Here is a 21,310-nt window from a genome sequence, read left to right on the forward strand (position 1 = left end):
CTTTTGCTTCTAAGATGGAGTATATTTTTGGCTTTCTGGAAACCCCAAAAATATATGTTTGTTTTTCCTAAATTATGAGTTTGCTTATAATGCAGACCAAAATCAATAGGAAGACTAATTTCTCTTGTCAAACAGGAAATCTCTTAGATCAGCAGTGACAAGTGGGTCATTTACAGAGTCTGGATAGTGTGAATTAGATGGAAGATAGTAGTACAGATATCTATTCTGCATTGTTTTTTTTTGGGGGGGGGGGCTGTTAATGAGAGGCATAGCTGATCTAGATGGAAGCTCAAATTCCAGTTTTTTTGAGGAATGTTCAAATTGTATTTCAAAAAGACTGTAGTGAATACATTCCACCAGCAGTGGATGAGTCCTTTTCTCCCCTTCTCTGCCTCAGCACTGCTTGTTCTTGTTCTTTTTGATGTGTGCCAGTATCAGTGGTGTGAAATGATATCTCGTTGTTTTAATTTGCATCTTCTTGCTGATGTGCCACATTTTTTTTATGTACCTCTTGGCTATCTATATTTCTTCTTTGAGGAAGTTTCTTAAATCTCTTCTCATTTTTTAATGGGATAGTATAAGCAAACAGACACTTATAGACCCTGGTCAACCATAAGAGTCTTTTTTTTTTTTTTTTTTTTTTGGTTTTTGGGTCACACCCGGCAGTGCTCAGGGGTTATTCCTGGCTCCATACTCAGAAATTGCTCCTGGCAGGCACGGGGGATCATATGGGACGCTGGGATTTGAACTGATGACCTTCTGCATGAAAGGCAAACACCTTACCTCCATGCTATCTCTCCAGCCCCCATAAGAGTCTTATTATCCCTTTAAAGGTGAAAATGTCAGTTACCAGAAGTTTGTTCCTTGTAACTATCCAAACACCAAATATGACAGTTGGTCCAGGGATATATAAATCCCTGACTGAAGTGCTGGGGGAAGTTAGGATACTCTGAAGCTGCTGCCTCATTAGGCTGTTCCTGCTGGATGGTCCCTGACAGATTGCTGGAGAAACTGTTTACTAGTCTCCTAGCTCTTGGTGATTTCTGCTGCCTCTCCTGCTACTCTGGGCCTAACACTAATAGTTTTCACTTTTTGTTCTATGCTTCTTACAACATGTTTCTATTTTTACTGTTCTTAAACAAAGGTTCCTTTTCTTTTCTGGTTCTTTGGCAATGGAGAGCAAACCCCTATAAAGAATAAAAGAACTACTGCTTGCAATCAGTCTATCACCTACTTGAATAGGTTTCTTCGACTGATTTCTGGCTCGAGAACTTGGCTCTTTAGACCTGCAAGTAGACCATTATCTTTTTGAATGCCCTATGCTGATAGATTATGTCATCAGCTGAAATCCTTCGGATCTGACCTACCTAAATCTTGATTGGCAATGTAGAACATTCTTGAATACTATTATTTATTTTTATTTTCCACCAGTTTTTTTTATGGAAAGGGAAAAGATGTAAGGAAACAGAGATACTGATGGCCCCTGGTCAGCCATAAGAGTGTGACTGTCCCTTTAAGAGTGAAGCATCAGTTACTAGTAACTGCTGGCCCATGGATGTATAGAGCACAGGCTCTGGGCTGTATATATAGCTCAAGTGCTGACGGGTGGTGAGGAAACTCAGCTGCTACTGCTGCCCCTGCCAGACTGGATGGTCCCTGCAGGATACTGGAGAAACTGTTTACCAGACTCCTGGTTCCTGGTGATTTCTGCTGCCTCTTCTACTGTTTCAGGCCTAACACTAACAGTGTAGGTTTTATTTATTTATTTTTTCTTGTTAAGCTACCAATGCCTTAAGTCTTAAATATTAACCCTATATCATATGGGTGTCAGATAAATATTTTCTCCCATTCTGTGAGTAGTCTTTGTGAATTGCCATTTTTTCTTTGGAGGTCCAGAAGTGTCTTTTTTTTGGGGGGGGGCACACCCTGTGACGCTCAGGGGTTACTCCTGGCTATGCGCTCAGAAGTTGCTCCTGGCTTCCTGGGGGACCATATGGGACGCCGGGGGATCGAACCGCAGTCCGTTCTAGACTAGCGCAGGCAAGGCAGGCACCTTACCTCCAGCGACACCGCCCGGCCCCCAGAAGTGTCTTAATTTAATGTAGACCCGGGGCCAGAGTGATAGCATGGAAGTAAGGCATTTGCCTTGCGTCCAAAAGGACGGTGGCCCCCCCGTGCCAGCCAGGGGCGATTCCTGAGCGTAGAGCCAGGAGTGACCCCTGAGCGCTGCAGGATGTGACCCAAAAACCAGAAAAAAAAATTAATGTAGACCCATTTGTTTATCTTTATTTACACTTACTTGTTCAGTGGTGTTTCTTCCTCAAAGAAGCCTTTCACATAATATCAGAGAGAATTCTGCCTATGTTTTCCTATATGTACCTTATAAAGTATACTATCAATATCGTTAATCTATTTTGATTTGACTTGTGCACAGTGTTAGAAAGAGGTCTGAGTATACTTTCTTTGATGTAGCTGGCCAGTTATCTTAGCACCACTTGATGAAGAAGAGGCTGTTCTTGCTTCATTTAGTATCTTTTGCTCTTTTACCAAAAATCAACTTACCATATACCTGGGAATCTGTCTCAAGATATTCAATTCTATTCTAGTGACCTGAGTCTGTCTTTAGCATCATGTCCTTTTTAATTACTTCCACTTCGTAGTAATGTTTGAAGTTAAAGTGAGATCTCCCATCTTCTTCCACCAATGATTGCTTTAGCTATTCATAGAGGTTTATTGTTCTGTATGAATTTCAAATATGTTTGACCTTTTCCTTGAAAATTTTTTTTTTTGGTTTTTGGGCCACACCCAGCGGTGCTCAGGGGTTACTCCTGGCTGTCTGCTCAGAAATAGCTCCTGGCAGGCACGGGGGACCATATGGGACACCGGGATTCGAACCAACCACCTTTGGTCCTGGATCGGCTGCTTGCAAGGCAAACGCCGCTGTGCTATCTCTCCGGGCCCTCCTTGAAAATTTTTATGAATATTCTTAGAGGAACTACATTGAATCTGTACAAACTGTATTGCATTTTATTTTTATTTTATTTTTTAATGGTTTTTTTCTTTTTTTTAGTTTTTTTCCCTTTCTTTTCTTTGTATTGCATTTTAATGATGTTTATCCTACCAATCTATGAGTAGGGAATTATTTCCATCTCTCACGTCTTCTTTTATTTCTTGAAGTCGTGTTTTATAGTTTTCTTTGCATAGGTCTTTCATTTCTTTAGTTAAGTTGATTCTGATATACTTGATTTTCTGATATAAAATTGTGAATGGGATTGTTTGTTTAATATAATTTTTCTCTTTCATTTTTGTATATCAAAACTCATGGACTTTGGTTATCTACTTCATAATGTGCCACTTTATTATAAAAATCCTATTGTTCCTAGTAGCTTTTTTGCAGTCTTTAGGATTTTCTAATTAAAATATATCACCTGCAAAGAAGGAGGGCTTGATTTCTTACTTTCCTATCTCAATTCCTTTATATCTTTTATTTGCCTGATAGCTATGAAAATTACAACCAGTACTATTCTCCATAGAAGTGATGAGATAGAAAAACTTTTCTTAAGCCTGATCTAAGAGGGAAAGGTTTTATTTTTTCCTCTTAGAGTAGGAAATTTGCTGTGAGCTTGTGATTTGCTTTGACTATATTGACAAAAGTTTCTTCAATTCACAATTTGTTGGGAGTTTTTGTTATGAATAGGCGCTAAAGCTTGCCAAATGATTTTCCAGCATATATTGATATTATCATATTATTTTTATTAATATTGTGTTTTTTGATGATTGAATTGCATTGTTTAACCATCCTGCATCCCTGGGATGAATCCTACTTGCTCATGGTATATGATATTTTGGATGCTTTGTTGAATTCTATTTGCTAGTATTTTTTTTAAGGATCTTTGCATCTGTGTGTAATTCTATTTTTTTTGTGCTGTGTCTGTGTGCTTTTTTTTAAAAAAATATCTTTATTTAAATACTATAATTACAAATATGATTATAGTTGGGTTTCAGTTATAAATAAAAGACTATCCTTCACCAGTGCCACATTCCCATCACCAATGCTCCTCATCTCCCCCCGCGCAACCCCATCTGTATTGGAGACAGGCTTTCTACTTCCTTCACTCATTGACATTGTTATGATAGTTCTCAGTGTAGTTATTTCTCTAACTGCACTTACCAGTCTTTGTGGTGAACTTCATATGGTGAGCCGGTCCTTCCAGTCCTCATCCCTGGGAATAATTTCAATAATGTCTTTTTATTTCCTTTTTTTTTTTTTTTTTTTTTGGCCACACCGGTGATGCTCAGGGGTTACTCCTGGCTATGTGCTCAAAAATTGCTCCTGGCTTGGGGGACCAAATGGGATGCTGTGGGTTCAAACCACGGTCCTTCCTAGGCTAGCATGCACAAGACAGATGCCTTACCACTTGCACCACTGCTCCAGCCCCGCAGCATTTTCTTATAAGTACACAATGCTACCTCTCTGTTTATTATTTTCATACCATTCCACAGTGCTAATCCATATGACCTATCTAATGAGGTTACCACTTGAATAAGACATAACAAAATTGCAAATTAATAAGACTTATAAGCATATATTTATAAAATATAGTATAATATACATTATATATTGTATATAAACATATATAAGAAAATACTGTATGCTTACTAGTATAAGTAAAAATGAGTTATTGAAAAGAATCTTCTTACTTTCTGGGTTTTAGGAATGCATATTTTAAATTTTTCCAATTATTTATTTATTTATTTTTGGGTGGTTTTTGGATCAGACCCAGCAACGCTCAGGGGTTACTCCTGGCTCTATGCTCAGAAATCGCCCCTGGCAGGCTTGGGGGACCATATGGGATGCCGGGATTCGAACCACTGTCCTTCTGCGTCTAAGGAAAACGCCTTATCGCTGTGCTATCTCTCTGGCCCAATTTTAGAAACTTAAACTGCTATTTAACTTGGAGGGAATTTTTTTCTGACTGTGCTCTGCTTAGTGACTATATGAAAAGCTGATGTATATGTGGCTCTGCTTCCTTGGGTAGTTATTTGGATAGGGGAGCCCCAACTAGAAGATTAATCAACTTGGCCATAGGCTGTTGAGTTGTTGGCTTTTTTTGTTTCTTTGTTTTTTTTGTTTTTGTAAACTAGCCATCAGATTGAAAGAAGGGTTATATTAAAATTATACAACAAAAAAGGAAATGGTTTGAAGGGTCAGAAGAGACTGACTCAGTAAGGAATTTAGACTTGTGGGATCACCTATACAGTGTAGAAGAGCAGGGAATCTAAAACAAAAGGGATTACTTGGTGTGGTGGAGAGAAAAGGCTAACCAATGATAGAAAATTTGGTGTTAAGGTGATGTGTCTTAATGATAGAGCTTATGTCATTCGTATGAGATTCTTTATCTGGGGGAAGGGTTTCACACCCAGCAGCGCTCAGGAGTTACTCCTGGCTCTACGCTCAGAAATTACTCCTGGAAGGCTTGGGGGACCATAGAGAATGCAGGGATCTGAACCACCATCCTTCTGCATGCAAGGCAAATGCCCTACCTCCATGCTATCTCTCTGGCCTCTACTTGTATGAGATTCTGAGTTAAATCTCTGGCACCAAAAAAGGTAAATAAATAAAAGGTGCAATAATCCCTGAATTCAGAGCCAGGAACAATCCTGAGCATGGCTGGGGCTCCTGTCCCTCAATAAAAATAGGAATCTGAGGATTTTCTTACTTCTCACTCTCTGATTTTATATCTCAGTGTTGTTTTAGTATACATTACCATATCTGTTTAGTCAAATTTTAATTGTTTATGGTGTCTTGTCTTATTTAAATGCTTTCAGGATCTTTGGAATATTGAGTGTGCACAGCACTATTTGAAATAGCCAGAATCTGGAAACAACCCAGATGCTTGACAACAGATGAGTGACTAAAGAAGCTGTGGTCATAGACACAATGGAATACTATGCAGCTGTCAGGAGAAATGAAGTCAAGAAATTTTCCTATACTTGGATGGACACAGAAACTATTATGCTGAGTGAAATAAGTCAGAGGGAGAGTTACAGACATATCACTCATATGAGGTATTTAAGAAAAATAAAAGACAGTATATTAATAATTCCCAGTGACAATAGAGATGAGTGCTGGAAGGACCTGCCTCCAATATGAAACTTACCACAAAGATTGGTGAGTATAGTTAGAAAAATAACTATGCTAACAGCTATCATAACAATGGTAGCTAGTGAGAGAAATGGAATGCCTGTCTCAAATACAGGCAGGGGGTGGGGGAGGTGGAAGATAGTTTCATTGGTGATGGGAAGGTCACATTGGTGAAGGGCAGTGTACTTTTTTGTGACTGAAACCCAACTATAAACATGTTTGTAATCATGATGCTTAAATAAAGATATTATTAAAAAATAAAATAAAATTTGTATTTGCTCCACATGTGGCTGTTTTTAGTACTTTCTCAAGGATCACTCCTATCAGGAGAGTTTGGAAGACTATATGAATTGACGTTGCACAGGGTCAGCCAAATGCAAGGCTCACTACTTGCTATTCTCTCTGCCCAAAGCTTTTTTTCTTTGTTTGTTTGTTTTTTGGGTCACATCCAGCAGTGCTCAGGGGTTACTCCTGGCTCTGCGCTTAGAAATTGCTCCTGGCAGGCTCGGGGGACCATATAGGATGCCAGAATTTGAATCACTGTCCTCCTGCATGCAAGGCAAATGCCCTACCTCCATGCTATCTTTCCGGCCCCCAAAGCTTTTTATAGTTAGATTTTATTTTTTTTTTTTGGTTGTTTGGTTTTTTTAATTTATTAAAAGAAAATGTAACCCCTGGGCTGACCACTTAGTCCAGGCGAGAAAGATTCCCCCCACACCAGGCGGGTCTTCAGGGCCATGCCTGGTTAATCGGGACCTGGGGGGAGGGGGTGAGAAATTCCTCCCTAGGCATCCAAAAACTACAGAGGCTCGGCTGGGCTCAGAACACTCCACATGCCAGGATTTCGTGTGCCTTTGACTGGTATGATGGGGGCTCTGGGCAGGACAGCTAGCCATAGGACCCCTGGGCTGACCACTTAGTCCAGGCGAGCAAGATTCCCCCCACACCAGGCGGGTCTTCAGGGCCATGCCTGGTTAATCGGGCCCTGGGGGAGGGGGTGAGAAATTCCTCCCTAGGCATCCAAAAACTAAAGAACCGCGCGGGGGCTCACGTATTCAGAATATTCCTTATTCTTATGTTTTTCGTATACAGAATGTTCATTTTGTATTCTGCCCTTTCCCACACCCCTACAAAGCTCTTTTTTACTCCTTAACTCTCTAACCCCCTCTCAAAGATCACTAACCTACATTACTCTTTTTAACTTTAGTAGTGTACAATCCTAATCACAGTCCAAAGCTGTGCATTGTGTTTGACAACCCCAAACTGTTTCAAGATACATAAAATGGACACGTATTTCTTTAGAATATTTTGTGTTTTTTCTCTGACAGCTATAATTCTTACTAAATGTTGTCTTATACAGTGATGATTCTAACCACTTTTTATCTTCTCTTTTTGAGCTTTTTAACAAGGAATTTTGGTGGAAGAGCCCCCCAGTTTAATGCTTATGATTGAACCATGTCATGGGAATCATTGGAATTGTTCTTATGGCCCCCATATGTGCCAATAACACCACGTGGCATTGCTTCTTATTTGCATAGGCACATTAAAATGGGAAAATACTATACATATAAATAAGATCCTATCTAATAGTGATTGGAACACACAAATCTTGTAGTGCAAAGGGACCTTACACCCTGAACATTGACATAACGACCTGGCACAGACCTCAGAAGAAAGGGCATAATCCATTCTCCCCTGACCCAGGGAAGCCATCCACGAAACATCCAGGCTGGTCTATAACATCACCTGGAAGCAATCCTCTACCACAGAAGACCTACACTGCTCAGACTTCGACCTGCTCAAAAGAGACTTCCCTTAACACTGAGAAGACTTAACAACAACAACAACGACCTGCTTACAGGACAGGGCTCCCTGCATTGCCCTTTGATTGTGAGGTGAAAGGAGAGGATGCTCCACATCCTGACTTCAATGTAAGATATGCAGATTCCAGGATCTTTAATACAGAAACATGATACCAACAACAGAGACTGTGTGAAAAATAAAAGTGTGTTGGCACTACAGACAATGTATTGGATTGGACGATCTAACTTGCCTGGAACCTAGACTTAGTCTTGTGCCAGGAAACTTCAGGGGTCTGGTCTCTGTACTTAGGCCAAGGTTATTTCTTTCCATGTCCCTCATATTTTGGTGGGCCTATGCAAACAACAATTGCCACTCTAACACCACTTTTACTGTGCTCCTTTGACTCTAATCCTTAAAAAGAACTCACTTAAAATTTGAGGTTAACTTAAGCTAATATGCATGTATATGGAAATGTAAGAAAATACTATGCCTGTAATGTTTAAGGAGTTATGTAAGTTTTATGGCTTTAGATTGCCTTGTGTACTGTTAAGAAATATTATAATGTGTTACAATCTGGGTACTTGAGGGACAAAGTAATTGTACATGGATTCTGTCTTATTTATCTTAATGTTCTTTGGCTGAAATTTCAAAGTTAAGATATCAGCAAGGGGACTTCTGAGAATTATGTTATGGGTGATTGTCCTTCCACTGTAACTTTACCTTGTCCTCTTTCTTTGCACCCTTGTTCTCATAATAAATAAATAAATAAAAAAGAAAGAAAGAAAATGTACCACATAGTTTACATAACTGATCATAATACATTTGTTTCAGGATGACAGAAAGTGAAGTTATTAAAATAAATAGAAAGAAAAAGAATTTTAAAAATGATGGAAAAAGAAGGGGAGAGAGTTCATTAGCAGTTATATTTGTGAAAATTATTGTTTCACCAATAAAGTCAATAATATAATAGCTGAAGGTTTAGTATGTTCCTTTTTCTTTCTTTAGAGATGGGAGATACACTAAAAAAATGTTTATATGTGACAGATGTCGTTTGTATAGGTACAGAAAAATATGGAAGGAATTGGAAAGAAAGACCTTTGGCCTAAAAAACAGGGAGATTTACCCCCAAAGTATTTTGGCATAAGACCAACTCAAACTCCAGGCATAGGCCAAAGCTATTTTTAAGGTGAACTAGGAGAATGGAGCTCACATCTTATCTGACAAAATTGGTTTCAGCACTCAACTTAATATTCATTATACAGATGTTTGCATTTATAATATAAAACTTGTATGTTTGAACAAAAATTTAAGTAACTAAATAAATATTATAATAGAGATCATACTTCACAATCTGAGTGGGAAAATATATAGTTCCAGTGATCAAACTCAGGGTCTTGCACATAGACAAGTTTTAACACTTGAGCTAACTTCTAGCCAGGAGTTTATATCTTATAATTTTTAATCTCTAGGTTCAGTGGGGAGGTTATGCCCCACAATGTTCATGGTCTACTTCCAGCTCTGTGATGAGAGGTCACTTTCAACAATGCTCTGGGAACTATGTGATAATAGAAGTCAGGTCTATCTTCCTTCCTCATGCAAATCATATACTCAGTCTATTGAACTATTTTTTTTCAGTTCAGTAGTTTATATCCTAAATGTAAATAAAAATTGCTGAGCCCTATACATGTTTTATAAAATAATTTACATTGAAAATATATTTCCACTTCCTGGGGCCAGTGCGGTGGCGCTAGAGGTAATGTGTCTGCCTTGCCAGCGCTAACCTAAGAAGTGGAAATATATTTTCAATGTAATTTTCAATGCTGTTCGATCCCCCGGTGTCCCATATGGTCCCCCAAGCCAGGAGCGACTTCTGAGTGCATAACCAGGAGTAACCCCTGAGCGTTACCGGGTGTAGCCCAAAAACATATATATATGTATATATATGTATGTGTGTATATATATATATATATATATGTCCACTTCCTACTACATAAGGAGTACTAGTTTCTTTCACAAATGTTTTGAGTGCTTTTTTTTTTTTTGCATCACACCCGGCTGCGCTCAGGGGTTACTCACTTTATACTCAGAAATCGCTCCTGGCAGGCTCAAGGGACCATATGGGATGCCGGGATTTGAACCACCGTCCTTCTACATGCAAGGCAAACGCACTACCTCCATGCTATCTCTCTGGCCCGAGTGCTTGTTTTTAAGTAGCTAGCCTACACTTAAGCTTTGAGATTTGCACATGAAGAGAGAGTGACTTGCCAGGCATATATTTGATTCAACACATTCAATTATGTTATTAACTTAGAGATTTATTTCTATCAATTTGAACTCCAGAACAGTTGCTTTATTTGGGGCATTATAATACAGTATAACATTATTTATTTTAGTTCTAGTATTATTCCAGCACTGTCATTAGGATATCTTTCAAATTGACCATTAAGTTCTTTCAATATAGTTAAACTTATATTCTATATAATATGGAAATATTTTTGCCAATTCCAGGGAATGAACTTAGATCTCATGAATGTAAAGCACATGGTTTGCCAACGAGCCACATGGTTAGTCTCATTTTTATTTTTCTTTACTTTCATTTTTGAACCACAAGATGCTTAGGTATTATTTCACATTTTCTTTATTCTGTCCTTTATTGAAAGAATCCTGAATCCTTTTAGTGGAAAATATTACTAGGAGCATGGTATGCTCAGTGCTGTAAGGTCATTGCTGTTTCAAGACTCCCTTTGTCAACACATGTAGGAAAAGTACAAGTAGAGACAAGAAACCTATGCATAACAAACCTCATTAACTTTTGTAATTACCTATCTGTGTATATTAATTTAAAATTCAATGAGCTCATATTAACACCTGTGATGTTTCCACTCCAAGTTCATTTTAACCTTAATTCTAACTTTTTTTGCTAACTTGAGAAACCTGGTTTTTATTATATTTTATTTTGTTTGTTCAACCATAATATACATATAAAATAGTTTCAGAATTGTTACCCTGTGAGCATAATTACAACCAACACTGTAAAGTCTATGTAAGTTCCTTTAGGCCTGTCTGACAGTATTCAGTCATAGCAGTGTTTTCCTAAGTTACTTATCTGAGGGGACTATTTGATTTTGATTTTTAGATGATACCAATAAACCAGAAACAAACAAAGGTGTTGGTAGTCTGAGGTGTGGGAAGGTGTGCTAAGGAAGATTAAGTAATATTCTTTCTGGAACTTTGGATTAGGAAGCTACTCAAATATGTGGCTGTGGTGTTTTGCTTGATAGTCAGCTTTAGAGGAAATCTCTTTGTGGAGCCCAGGGTGCTCTGGGTGGAGCCTGTGGCTCAGATGATCTTGCCAGGCGTTGGCAGTCTTCATAGGACAAACTATTGTCTTGAATCTGTGTCTAGTTCCTCAGTAAAACCCAGGTTCTCAGATTTATTTGCAATCTTCACTGTGCTCTGTGGACCTTTAGCAACACTAGATCCTTTCACAGAACCAAAGTCCTCACTAAGCTACTTTTAGAAGACTAACCTGTGATGACCCTAGGGTCAATCTCCTTTGAATGGAAAATAGATCTAGTTGAATATCTACTTTCTCCTTAAGAAGAATGTGAAACTTTGGTCATTCTCAACATTGTGTCTATGGGTTCCTCTCCTTATCACTATTTTTTTGGACACTGATATCTCTCTCTTCTGAACTTAGTAGATAGTTAAGAAATAGCCTTGCCAACGGCAACAGAATTGATACCCAATCTACAACAAGCTAGATACAGAGGGGATCACTTATACTAGCAGTCCGGGGGATCAGAGAAGGGGGTATCGGATGCATGCTGGGAATGGGGGGGGAGAGGGAGGTCAACTTTGGTGGTGGGAATTCCCCTGATTCAATGTTAATATGTACATAAAATATTACTATGAAAGATATGTAATCCACTTTGATCAAAATTTAAAAAAAGAAGAAATAGCCTTGAAAGCTAGAGATAGTGATGCCAATGGGTTTCTAATATTCAAATCAATTCCAGACAAAATGATAAGTCAAATTTAAATTGAACAGTTTTCTATTGTTCAAACAGTGAGGTTTGAACAATAGAAGAGCTATCATTTTTCAGGAAAGATTGGTAGATTTTTTTTGTTAAATGTTGCATATTTTTAATATCTGCTTTTCATTAAGAAGAACAAAATCCAGTCTTGCCTTGGACTCACAATCACATTTTCCTCTCCCACTTTCTTGTTTAATCTCTAAAATTCTTTCTGACATAGACTCCCCTGGTCTTCTATCATGTCATATCGATTTCAAAACTTTTAAGCATTTATAGGGAAATTTGATCAACCACACTTGGCTCATAAAAACTGTTCTTTTGTTAAAAACTATTTCATTGCTAAGTGACTCTGAAGAGCAAAACATTTTATCAGAGAAAAGATGATATTGAATTCCAAAATTTATTAACAGCACTCACTTTCTCCCTTACCTAAAAATGTAGTTATTTTAACCAGTATTTCTGAAATTCCTAATATGTATCACATACATATTAAGGAAAAATACTGTATATTTTCCCACTCCTCCGAGTTTTTTTTAGGCTAAATGAAAATCAAATTTACATGAGACAGATGAGTGAAAGAAAAGGCAAATTTTAATTTAAGATATTTGAATGAAGAATGTACATGGTTATAAATACATACTAGAGGTTTATATTGTCAGGTAACATGCTGGTGCCATGGAGAGTCAAGTAAAGATGAAGAAAATTCACACGACAAGGTGAGGATAACTCACAAAACAAAACCTTGTTTCTAGATGTTTGCCCTGATATAGGTTAGACTTTCAAGAAAAGAGGTTACTTTTGAACTAGCCTTTAAACCTAGGAAATTTGTATTATTTTAGCTTGTATTCACTTTCGCCTGCCATCCCCAGATGCCCAATTGACCTAAGTTTTCCATCCATGTACCAAAGTCACACATATTAGACATATTGGACATCTTTTAAAAAGCCTTTTTGTTTGTGTGTGGGAATGCGTGTATGGAAGGACAATTCTACAGTATAAAAGGACTATTTTATTCCTGTTCTCCTGAGGTTATTAGTATAATGAGGAAATGTCTTGATGTAATGCTATTAATCTCAGCTTGTTCCTGGTGTATGTGACAAGTGCAATAATGAAACACATGAGGAAATTGAGATCCATGAGAATGAGTGACATGTCCAAGATTATGATGAGAGACTGAGTCATTCTTTAAAGCCTAGTTTCCTTTATGTCAGAGTTTATATTAGTCAGGTAAAGGGACATCCACCACAGGTGGAAAGAACGTTGCAGTTCCTTCACCCCACCTTCTTCCTTCTAGCATTAACAGTAACTAGAGATTTCTGAACATTGCTCTTTGAATATCCCTTCTGCAGACCAGCCATAGCTTTGTTCCCTGATTCTCATACCTTGGAGGGAGGACACTGGGTCAGGTGACATCTGGTTTGGCAGGTTTCACAATGTTTAGTCATCAACACCTAGCAAACTGCTCTGGCCTGCTGCAATGCAGACTTTTTACAAATAACAAAGCAAAGACCTTGGGTCTCTCCCAGAGCTGCAAAATTTGGGTCTAAAAATACACAGGAATGATGGAAAGTGTTTATAGTAGCCCTGCCAAGATCTCAGCAAATATCTTTAAGGAAAACACACAGACTTTTAACAAACTAGCCATAGTCAGCCGTTGATTGGAAGAGAAGTTTCAATAATAGATTTGCAGTGAATGCCACCTAATGATGGCTTAGGTTTAAACATAGGTCCCTGGTGGACAGCTGCTTAGACTATTACTTTGGCCAGTCACTGATGCAGGGTGGGCACAAAACTTCAGGTTCTTTCAGGTTTAGACAGACTGGTCTCTGAGATTTGTTGTTTTTTTTTTTCCCCAGAACTCAGATATGAATCAAAACAGGACTGCCTAGAATAAACTGGTACCAAAAAAGACTGCTTAGTTTCAGGAGGCTAATCTAGGACTAGAACAAATTTCACATAATACTTTTATTAAGTGTGCCAGTTTTCCAGAAAGATGACCTAATATTACCTCAAGTATTCATCTGCATTCTGTTCTGGCTTTTTATTCCTCTCCCCTACCTGCTGGGGAAAAGACATGCAGCAAAAGGAAATCTATAGTTAAACTGAAACTTTGTGGGTATTCAGAGCAAATTATTTTCACCGTCAAATCTTTTGAAAACTACCAGTTTTCAATACCTGCCTCAAAAATCAGTTGTTCTTCATGCTACTTACTACCTAGACAAACTGGTATTTATGTTTTGGGTTAGGGTCGTTCAAATGTGGCAGCAGAAAGATGCTGGGTACTAATACCTCATGTTTTATTATTTGATTGATATGAACTTTCCTGAGTAGAAAAAATAAATGCATAAAGCCAGAAAGTGGATTTATGGTTTTAGATGGCTATGAGAAATTGGTTAGCTAGGAGACTGAAGGTTACAAAAAAAATCAGTATCTTCTTGTGGTAAAAATAAAGTTCCTTAATCCTTTCTATAAAGGAATTGCTATATACATTTGAGAATAAACTAAAAACCTCTTTAGTGGAATGGTATTCTTTAAAAGTATGACCAGGAGCCAGAGTGATACGATAGCACAGCAGGTAGGACGTATTTGGCTGCTGGTGGCCAACCTGGGTTAGATTCCCTGGCATCCATATGGTCCCCCGAGCCTTCCAGAAGTAATATTTGAGTGCAGAGAAAGGAATAACCCCTGAGCACCACCAGGTTTGGCCCCCAGCCCACATAAAGGAAGATTTATGGATGAATATATTTTATTTTAATTAAAAGTGTGGTGTCATATTGGAGATAGTAAAGGGATTAAAGTTCTTTTCTTATATATGACAACCTAGTTTCCATCCCCGGCACTGCGCATGTACCCTAAGAACTGCCAGACATGATCCCTGAGCACATAATGAGTGATAAACCATGAGTACTTCAGGGTATAGTTTACACCTGTTTTTCCACTCCCCACATAAAAGATGGACAGAAGAACTGAGAAAATAAAGCCTTAAAAAAATTAGGAAAAAGAATTTCAAAAGACCCCATGCCTAATTTCCTCAACAAGAAATTTCTGAGAATTTTATGTTTGCTTTTATCTCAACTATGGGTCACATGGAAGAAAAAACTAAAACATGCAAAATAGGGTCTCTCTCCTTGTATTGGCACTTTGTCAATTCTTCTTTCCCTAACTTTGAATTTTGGGATTCTAGGAAGTTGCTAAATAACTACAATAAGTAGGCCAGAGAGATAGCACAATGGGCTTACTTACCTTGCATGTGGTCTATGTGGGTTCATTCTTCGGCATCCTGAGTGGTTCCATGAGCACTTCCAGGAGTGATTCCTGAATGCAAAGTCCGGAATAAGTTCTGAGCATTACTGGATGTAACCCAAAAAAGTTAAGCAAAGCAAAGCAAAACAAAACAAAAAGCCCAACCAAATGGGACTGGAGGAATAACACAGCAGAAGGGCATTTGTCTTGCACAAGACTGACCTGGCTTGGATCCCATATGGTCCACTGAACCTGCCAGGAGTGATTTCTAAGTGCAGAGCCAGGAGTAATCCCTGAGCACTGCCAGGTGTGGCCCCCAGACAAAACAAACTAATAAAAGCCCCTGAAATAATTGATTTGCTTTAAAATTACAGAGCATCTAATACATATATGCCTCACCTAACATCCTTTAACTTTTATTCATGAGGACAGGTTGAAGGTCAGCTATGTGTCATATACTCTAGTAGGCAATTATGATATGTCAAATCTTAAGATGCTTCCATTTATAATTTTCTTTTTTCTGTTTTATTCCTTTCTTCCTTATTTTATTCTTTCTTTCTCTTCCTTCCTACTTCCTCCCTCCTTTCCTTCCTTCTTTCCTTTTTCTTTCTTTCTTTCCTTCTTTCCTTCTTTCTTTCTTTCTTTCTTTCTTTCTTTCTTTCTTTCTTTCTTTCTTTCTTCTTTCTTTCTTTCTTTCTTCTTTCTTTCTTTTCTTTTCTTTCTTTCTTTCTTTCTTTCTCTTTTCTTTCTTTCTTTCTTTCTTTCTTCTTTCCCTTCCTTCCTTCTTCTTCCTTCCTTCCTTCCTTCCTTCCTTCCTTCCTTCCTTCTTCCTTCCTTCCTTCCTTCCTCTTCCTTCCTTCCTCTTTCTTTCTTTTTCTTTCTTTTCTTCTTTCTTTCTTTCTTTCTTTTTCTCTTTCTTTCTTTTTCTTTCTTTCTTTCTTTCTTTCTTCTTTTCTTCTTTCTTTCTTTCTTTCTTTCTTTCTTTCTTTCTTTCTTTCTTTCTTTCTCTCTCTCTCTCTCTCTTTCTTTCTTTCTTTCTTTCTTTCTTTCTTTCTTTCTTCTTTCTTTCTTTCTTTCTTTCTTTCTTTCTTTCTTTCTTTCTTTCTTTCTTTCTTTCTTTCTTTCTCTTTCTTTCTTTCTTTTATTTTTTTCCTAATTTTTTTTTTGAAGTGCCTGGAAAGGAAATCAGGACCTAACATACAAATTGAGCCACAATACTGAGTCTCCACTGTGGCCTGAGCTAGCCATATTTTCAGTTTTATCAAAGACAGATAAAAGCTGACAAAAATTAAGCAGATCATGCAATATATATATATATATTCAGTACATTCATATATATATATATATATATATATATATATATATATATATATATATATATACACACACACACACACATACGTTTTTTATTTTGGGGGCAGGGCACACCCGGCAGTGCTCAGGGATTACTCCTGGTTCTGTGCTCAGAAATCGCTCCCAGGGCCCGGAGAGATAGCACAGTGGCGTTTGCCTTGCAAGCAGCCGATCCAGGACCAAAGGTGGTTGGTTCGAATCCCGGTGTCCCATATGGTCCCCCGTGCCTGCCAGGAGCTATTTCTGAGCAGACAGCCAGGAGTAACCCCTGAGCACCACCGGGTGTGGCCCAAAAACCAAAAAACCAGAAATCGCTCCTGGCAGGCACCGGGTACCAAATGAGAGGCTGGGATTCGACCCACTGTTGGTCTTGGGTCGTCTGCTTGCAAGGCAAATGCTCTACCGCTGTGCTATCTCTCTGCCCCACCCCCAAGAAATGTTTTAAAAGAGCATCTATTAGCAAAGGTCTTGGAGGGGTTCAGGAGAACTCTCCAGGTAGTGGGAAAACTGTCCAGTTGAAGGCAATACTGCCAATGCAGTTAATAGGAGAAGAGCAATCAAAGCTTGGAGCAGATTGCAGGAAGTAACATTTTCCTCAGAGTGTAGATAAACAGGGTGAAGACTTGCTTGCATTTTGACTAAATTAGAGGAAACAGATTGAATACTCTGACATGAAAAGGCAGGGCAAAAGATGTATAGGTAAAATTTGTCATTCTCTGGGGGTTCATATTTAGTAAAGGACAGAGAAAAATAACAAATAGAAGATGTAAACAAGCCAAGCCAAACCAAACCAAACCAAAACAAAACAAAACCAGAAAGAATAAACTGCACAGGGATTAGTGAAGGCAGTTGACTGTTGCTTTGCATGGGGGTGGGGCTGTTTGAGGACAGAATGTTCTGGCTGACATTATAGAAGATCCAGAGAAGTCTTCCAGGCAGAGGAAACAGCTACTAGAGCTCTAGAAAGAGGATTAAACTGTCGGTCTTCTAAAAATAGAATTAGTCAGTGTCCTTATTGAGCAAGGAGGTGATCGAATAGGAAACTCATACTTAATATAAGTTTGTCTTGTTGTCTGTCTTGCATCTCAATAAAGTTTGTTGACAGATAGAGACATAGTAGAGCAGGTAGGGCACTTGCCTTGCATGTGGCAGACCTAGGTTTGATTGTAGGCATCCTATATAATCCCTGAGACCTATCAGGAAGAATCCCTGAGTACAGAGCCAGGAAGTAATGCCTAAAGATATCTGGGAGCCAGGTTTGGCTCAAAAATCCAGAGGAGAGAGAGACATAGAGAAAGATAGAAAGAATGAAAGAGGGAGCTACAGGGGGAAAGAAGGGAGGAAGGATAGAAAAAATAAAAAAAGAAAGAAAAAAGAAGTAAGGAAGAAAGAAATAGAACATATAGAATTTATTGAATTAAAAAAAATTTAACCATAAAGTTATTCATGATTAAATTTCAGGCATACAATGTTTCAACACCAATCTCTTTGCCGATATCCATATCTTTCTATCAATGCACCAAGTTTTGGAACAACCCTTCATCCTGCCTTTATGCCATACACTTTTTACTTCTTTCTATGACTATCTTCCTCCAGAAAGACTACTTCCTTCCTCCATTGTCATAGTTGTCATTTCTTCCCTGACCTGCTGCTCAATTCCCCTCAATAGAAGGATTCCTTCGAAGACCAGTTCAAAAGTGCTTAGTTTCTATTGCCTCAGGCAGTTATTATTCCCTACTTACTATATTTCTTTATATCAAATTTATGAGAAGAATCATTTTACATCTCTTCCTCTGAATAACTTTACTCAGATTATAATGTCCAGACTTATACATGTAGCCGGCAAACTACATGATCTTTTCTTAGGACCGAGTAGTATTCTATTGTGCATATCTGTAGCACAGTTTCTTTTTAATCTAGTCATCTGTTCTTAGGTAGTTGGGTTTTTTTCAGATTGCAAGTATTGTGAATAGTGCTGCAATGAATATAAGGAGTGCAGATGTCTTTTATGGATTGTGTTTGAGGTCGCTGGGGATATATTCCAAGGAATAGAATTACTGGATCAAAAAATAGTTAATTCCTAGACTTTTTAAGAAATATTATCTCCCCAAAAATGTTGAACTAGCTGGCATTCCTACCAGTAGTGACTGAGGATTGAGGATTAACCCTATGCACATAAATACTAGTTGTTACTGTTCTTTTTGATATATGCTGATCTCTGTGGCTTGAAATGATAGATATCTAATTGTTTTGCTTTGATTTTTTATAACTAGTGATGCAGGGATTCTTCCATATGCCTTTTGGCCATTTGTATTTTTTCTTTGAGAAAGTTTCTGTTCATCACTTTTGGGGGGGGGGTTGGTTCATACTGGCAACACTCAGGGGTTACTCCTGGCTCTATGCTCAGAAATCGCTCCTGGCAGGCTTGGGAGACAATATGGGATGCCAGGATTTGAACCACCATCCTTCTGTCTGCAAGGCAAATGCCGTAACTCCATGCTATCTCCCCAGCCCCCACTATTAATCACTTTTCTCCATTTTTTGCTTTTTCCTAGTAAACTTCAACCTGTGTTTTTCAGCGGAATGTTGAGCAAATTATTTCTCCAAGTCTTTGTATTTGGCCATAATTTCTTTGATGGTAATACCTTCTTAATTAAATGTAGTTCCATTTGTTTATCTTTACTTACACTTGTTTGATTAGTGTGTTATGTCCTTAAAGATGATTCTAGTTTCATTGTCATGAAGAGTTCTGCCTATATTTTTCTTTATGTACCTTATGGATTTAGTTCTGATATTGAGGTCTTAAATCTATTTTTAATATTTTGATAAATACTTGTATATTTATATTTTATTTTTATTCTTTTGCACAAGAATATTTATAGTAGTCAAAAATTGAAAACAAATAAAATGTTTAGTGATGCCTAAAATACATTTGGTAACAAAATAATTGACAAGTAACACCTTTGTCAAGAAAAAAACCCAAATAGTGAAAATATGCAGGTTGAAAGAAGTTAAATATAAAAGTATAGATATTATAGTGTTATAATTCAATAAATTTTATATTTATTACTATTATTATCATTATTATTTACAATAGCCAAACTCTGGAAACAACCAAGATGCCTTCCAACAGATGAGTGGCTAAAGACACTATGGTATATAAACACAATGGAATATTATGCAGCTGTCAGGAGATATGAAGTCATGAAATTTTCCTATATGTGGATGTACATGGACTCTATAATGCTAAGTAAAAGAAGTCAGAGGAAGAAAGACACAGAATAGTTTTACTCACCTACGGGTTTTAAGAAAAATTAAAGATATAACTGTCTTAAGGCCAAGAGACAATAGAATTAAAGGCTGGAAGGGCTGGAAGGACTGGCTCACAATTTGAAGCTCACCACAAGGAGTGGTGAACTCTGTTAGGGAAATAACTACACTAACAACCAGCATGACAATGTGAAAGAATGAGAGAAGTAGAATGCCTCTCTCGAATACAAGCAGGGGTGTGGGAGAAGAGGGGCATTGGTGGTGGGAATGTTGCACTGGTGAAGGGGGATATTCTGTTTATAACTGAAACCCAACTACAAACATGGTGCCTAAATAAAGATTTATATTAAAACAAAACAAAAAATAAAAAAAACAGTCTGCAAGACTCTCAGTAAACTAAGAATCAAACTGCCATATGATCCAACAATTCCACTCTTGGATATTTATCCCTGTACAGAAAAACACTGATCCAAGAGTATCAATGCACATCACTATTCATTGCAGCACTCAGTACAATAGCTAAGAGTTGGAATCAACCTACATGTCCAACAACAGATGAGTGGATAATGAGGATCCTACATAACTGTAAGGAACTATGCAATCATGCAATTCACTGTAACATGAATGGAACTGGAAGATATTAAGTTAAATGAATTAATCCAGAAGATGAAGAACAATGCATAATTATATCACTTATAACTGCATGAAGAAATGCAATGGAGAACACTAGTGAGGAGAAGAAAATAAATTGAGTGGGGAAAGAGAAACACAAATATGAAATAATGGGGACCAAGAGTCAACTGGTCAGGTGTATTTGTGGTGCTAAAAAGGGCCAGAACTAAATATCCAAGCCAAAGGCAACAACGAGAGACCCAGACTTTAACAACCTAAACTTAAAATGGACTTGTTATGCTGGCAGGATGGGGGCAGAGGTGGTAGCATGGATTGCTCTTTTGGAACATTGATGTAGGGAGGTCAACACTGGTGGGGGATTAGCTAACTATGAACAATTTTATATATCACAATGATTTCAATAAAATATTTTAAAAATAATATCAGGGGCATGGGAACTTTGTTTCTTTTGTTATATAATATTATGCTTAAGCAAATGAAATTGAAATAGTTTTTGAAAAAGTGGCGGTTTTTAATGCATGGACTTTGATGAACTATTTGAGTTTGAAATAGGAACTGTGTTGAGAACTTTTAAATTCTTTTACTGAAAGTCAATCTTAAATATTTTCATATTTATTGTGCACTGAATCTCAAATGTTGTTAAATGATCTTGGTGTAACATGAAATTGATTTCAATAAATTAGTTGTGTAGCTCATTCCATTTAGTTTAATAAATTAGGTTAAGAATATATTACACAAAAAAGAATATATTACAAAGTAAATACATCTATGAGATCATGAAATTACCTTGCCTGAAGATTTTAGTAAAGTTGTTTTTCTAAAAATG

The sequence above is a fragment of the Suncus etruscus genome, chromosome 9 (genome assembly GCF_024139225.1).
Source record: "Suncus etruscus isolate mSunEtr1 chromosome 9, mSunEtr1.pri.cur, whole genome shotgun sequence".
Lineage (NCBI taxonomy): Eukaryota > Metazoa > Chordata > Mammalia > Eulipotyphla > Soricidae > Suncus > Suncus etruscus.